The 5,172-nt window shown below is 39.3% G+C and overlaps 1 long non-coding RNA gene across 1 annotated transcript; it reads left to right on the top strand.

The window, feature by feature from the left end:
* The first annotated feature begins 681 nt into the window (after positions 1-681).
* Positions 682-2,629, top strand: LOC120781119. The gene is made up of 2 exons (XR_005706013.1): positions 682-913; positions 1,026-2,629. It is a non-coding gene; the product is annotated as an uncharacterized LOC120781119 (long non-coding RNA).
* The last annotated feature ends 2,543 nt before the right edge of the window (positions 2,630-5,172 follow it).

Here is a 5,172-nt window from a genome sequence, read left to right as displayed (position 1 = left end):
GTGATTCGAGAGAAAAGTAGAATTATTCACAAAGATAACATAAAACTTAAATTTTATAGATAAGACATAATGGTTCAGATTACGATACTCTTTTTGGCAATACCTCGCAGCTCAGATAGAATAGTATATTTGAGTAGATAACGGCTACTCGCTACTAAAATTAAATGAAGTCAAACTAATTGAAAAGTATGACAGAATATCATACTTAGTAATTACAACAATGTACAAAGGTCAAGTAAATAATTTGGAAAAATTAATTTTGAAAGAAGAAAATCCGTATAAGCACCACAATCACGTGCTGGGGGGCCTCTGTTCTCCAGGGGCCTCCATCCTCAGCTGGCGTTTCATTTTATACCTACATTTTATCGAGATTCATCCACAATAAATATGTCCGAAATCACAAGGCGCGAACAGTCCGGGAGTGACCCTTCATACACCACCGCAGGGCCCTGCCCCTGCCCCCAAATTACATTGAAGTGAAAGGTATGGCCACAACGAAATTGTGTACATGAAAATGGACAACTGCGCTGTTTTGTGTACATGCCGGCCATTGTTATGTCAATGCCTTCTTACAAATGTTCATGTAGTAGGATTCACGACGCCATTTTCAGCTCACTGTCGTGCTGCCATGTCGTGTCTCGCTCAATGTGTTCAGCACATCAGTCGTTGGCGCAATAAGTACCGACAGTCGGTAACCGACTACTACCTACCTACCGAGTATTGTATTATTTGATTTTATAACTTCACACGGAAATATTTCGGAAATTATGAGGTCTACGTCATTTTTTCAAAGAGTAATTATGGTTTTAGATAATATTTTCTATCGATTGGCCTAGGTTTCGATTGACTTGAACACAAAAAAATACATTTCATGTACTTTCAAGTTAAGATATGTTTCGCCTCATACAAAAAGGTTCGATGTCTTTTGCACTTTGTTTATTACTTTGTAATAAGCTACACTGCCACCACATACGCACTAAAAGCCCCTATTATATATTTTTTTAACTACAACTAATTTATTTCAGGTTCTAGAGGGCACCGTACGTATACAGAAGGTGATATTTGTTAATACTAATCATCTATATTAAAAATGGAACGCCATCATCTCAGTGGCGCACAATATCGCAAACAGGCAGAGCTGAAGACAAAAAAAACCGATACACTTCCAAAAATGACATCGTTTTTTTCCAACCAATCTGTTATAATAATGTATGTCAAGAATCTCAATCCTTATCATCTGTTAGAACACAAATTGATAAAAACAGTACTACAGACGATGAAATAAATAGCGAAATTAGAACACCTGTTCCTGTTCCCGATAAATCTGAACCTGTTATTGTTGCGATTCCTGAAGTGTGAAAAATTTAACTCGTAAATTCCAATAAAAAGACAGATGCTGGGCTGTGGACGGAATTTTCTGAGGAAGATATTTGCTATTGGATTGATCACGGTCCAGAAAATTGTCAGCACCAGCAGGGCCCATTTTATGAATCGCGCCGTACAAATGCTAGTGGTAAAAGTGTCCGTTTTTGCACACCACTGCTATTTTTCGGTAAAAAAGCCAACGGTGAAACACATATACGGGAATGGTTACTGTATTCAAATACAAAAGGATCTTTGTATTGCTTTGTTTGCAAGTTGTTTGGTAACAAATCCATCGCCACAGCGGCGAGCCAATTTGCAGCTGATGGATTTAGTGATTGGCGCAACGTAATTGCAATTGAGCACCATGAAAATAGTTCAGCTCGTAAGGACTTGATGCCAACTTATTTGAGTCGAAGACAAGGTCTAGGGATCACCAAAATCTAAAGGCACAAGTGAAAGAAGAAAGAAAATATTGGCAAAATGTATTGCAACGAGTTATTGCAGTTATACAAACGCTTGCAGAACGCCTGTAGGGGACATGATGAGTCTTTTGGATCTATACATAATGGGAATTTTTTGAGTTTACTTGAACATGTGGCTCAATTTGATCCATTTTTAGCAAGCCATATTGCAAGATATGGAAATAAAGGGAAAGGCAACCCATCATATCTATCGAAAACAGCGACGAACTTATCGATTTAATGAGTGATAAAGTTCACAAAGTGATTTTCGAAGAAATACAATCAGCTGGGTACTTCAGCCTCTCAGTGGACTCCACGCCTGACCTATCACATACAGATCAACTAAGTATTATTTTGAGATACGTATCGCCCTCTGATGGTATGCCCTTGGAACCATTTTGACGTTTTTAAATTTAAAAAGTCATACCGGAGAAGAGATGGCAAATATAGTACTCAGTTATCTAAAGGGTTGCAAAATAGATATTGCAAAGTTCAGAGGACAATCATATGACAATGCTGCTAATATGTCAGGACGATAGAAAGGGATGCAGAAAAAAATTTTAGAGCATAATGAGTATGCTGTATTTATACCATGCGCTGCACATACTCTAAACTTGATTGGTCGTAGTGCTGTTTATTAAATTTTTTTTCAATTGTACAGTTGTTATAAAATTTTTTCCGGCTGCTTCGCATTGTTGGGCAGTTTTAAAAGAAATAAAAGGCAACGATAGCGTTCTGAAGTCGCTGTCGGATACTCGTTGGGAAGCTCACGCTGTAGCTACGAGTGCAATATTACAATCCTATCCAAAAATTTTGGATTCTTTAGATGCAATTGCTGAGGACACAAACCAAAAAGGTGAGACCAGGTTAGAATCACAAAATATTTCAAACAAAATGCCAGATTTTGAGTTTACATTTAAGCTCACTTTGTGGAATGATATTCTATCGGGTGATTTTTTAAGAGCTTGATAACTTTTTAAAAAAAAAAACGCATAAAATTTGCAAAATCTCATCGGTTCTTTATTTGAAACGTTAGATTGGTTCATGACATTTACTTTTTGAAGATAATTTCATTTAAATGTTGACTCATGTGGTTTCAACAAGATGGCGCTACATGCCACACAGCTCGCGATTCTATGGCCATTTTGAGGGAAAACTTCGGAGAACAATTCATCTCAAGAAATGGACCCGTAAGTTGGCCACCAAGATCATGCGATTTAACGCCTTTAGACCTTTTTTTGTGGGGCTACGTCAAGTCTAAAGTCTACAGAAATAAGCCAGCAACTATTCCAGCTTTGGAAGACAACATTTCCGAAGAAATTCGGGCTATTCCGGCCGAAATGCTCGAAAAAGTTGCCCAAAATTGGACTTTCCGAATGGACCACCCAAGACGCAGCCGCGGTCAACATTTAAACTGAAATTATCTTCAAAAAAGTAAATGTCATGAACCAATCTAACGTTTCAAATAAAGAACCGATGAGATTTTGCAAATTTTATGCGTTTTTTTTTTTAAAAAAAGTTATCAAGCTCTTAAAAAATCACCCGATACAAGTTTTCATCACACCAGTAAAGGACTCCAAGAAGAAGGATTAGATCTTAAAATGTGTTCCAATTTGTATTATTCTTTATCGGGTTATCTCGTTGAAATCAGGAATAAATTTGAAAAATTTGAAAGCGAGGCAAGAAAAATTTCTCCTAATGGGGAATATAACTCAAAGACGAATTAGGAAGAAACAAGTAAATGATGGAAATGCAAAGGAACTTGATTTGAATCCTAGAGACAAATTCCGCATTGAGACTTTCAATGTAATAATTGACACACTTAATGCTCAAATGCAAAGAAGAGGTGATGTATAAAACGAAGTTTCACAAAAGTTTCATTTCTTGCGGATCTAAATAAGTCATGTTCAGAATATGGAAAAGATATCCAATTGCTCTTAGAATCTTTACCAGAAGACTTATATGAAAACTTCCTCGGCGAATTTAATCATTTTCACAAATATGTTGAAATAAAATATGAATTTTCGGAAACAAAGATCACCCATTCCGATCTATATGAAATGATTATTAAGAATAAAGTAAAGTGCGTTTTCCCAACTAGAGAAGTGGCGTTTAGAATCTTTCACAGCTTAATGATTACTAACTGCTCTGCTGAACGATCCTTCTCATAACTAAAAAGATTAAAAAACCCGCAAAGAACAAAAATTCGTCCAGACAAGCTTACTTCTTTAGCATTAATGTGCATTGAGGCAGGCATTTGTAGATGTTCACACAAGTGAGGAAAGTTCTCTGATCGCCATTCACTTGGGAGTGGCCAGAAATGATTCTGCTACATATGACTCAATCAGCTCACAACTTCCGGTCTTTGACCAAGTATCCTCTGGGTAGGCTAAGAACATCCGTTCGAAGGCGAGCTTAAGTGAAAGCCCCCCCAATTAAAGATTACCAACTGTCTAAGGACTACGATATAAGGGCATGCACCTGGAATGTCCGAACGCTTAATTGTTAAGGTGCCGCTGCCCAGCTGGTTGATGTCCTCGCGAAAATAAAGGCTGACATCACCGCCGTCCAAGAAATGCGATGGACGGGACAAGGACAGAGACGAGTAGGTCCTTGTGATATTTATTACAGTGGCCATATAAAGGAGCGCAAGTTTGGTGTTGGATTGATGGTGGGAGAGAGACTCCGTCGCCGAGTACTATCATTCACTCCGGTGAATGAACGTCTAGCCACAATCCGCATCAAAGCGAGGTTCTTCAACATATCGATGATTTGGGCCCACGCCACGACGGAAGAGTAGGACGATATGACCAAAGATGCCTTCTATGAGCGCTTGGAACGCGCTTATGAGAGCTGCCCCCGCCACGATGTCAAAATCGTGCTTGGCGACTTTAACGCCAGGGTGGGCAAAGAAGGTATCTTTTGCACTATGGTCGGTAAGTTCAGCCTCCACCAGGAAACATCCTCAAATGGGTGGAGGTTGATTGACTTCGCCGGGGCCCGAAATATGGTCAACTGTAATACTAGATTTCAGCATAAGAAGATTCATCAAGCTACCTGGCTGTCTTCGGATCGAAAAGCCACCAACCAGATCGATCATGTTGTGATAGACGGAAGACACGTCTCCAGTGTTTTAGATGTGCGTGCGCTCCGAGGCCCTAACATCGACTCGGACCACTATCTTGTTGTGGCCAAGATTCGCACCCGCCTCTGTGCAGCAAAAAACGCACGCCAATAATCACAAGGAAAGTTCGACGTCGAGAAGCTGCAATCACAACAGACAGCCGCACGATTTAGTACTCGGCTTGCACTCCTGCTCTCTGAGAGCACTCGTCAACAACTCGGT

The sequence above is a fragment of the Bactrocera tryoni genome, unplaced genomic scaffold (assembly GCF_016617805.1).
Source record: "Bactrocera tryoni isolate S06 unplaced genomic scaffold, CSIRO_BtryS06_freeze2 scaffold_31, whole genome shotgun sequence".
In the NCBI taxonomy this organism is placed as follows: domain Eukaryota; kingdom Metazoa; phylum Arthropoda; class Insecta; order Diptera; family Tephritidae; genus Bactrocera; species Bactrocera tryoni.
The sequence above is the reverse complement of the archived record's forward strand: the minus strand, read 5'-3'. Positions and strand labels throughout refer to the sequence as shown.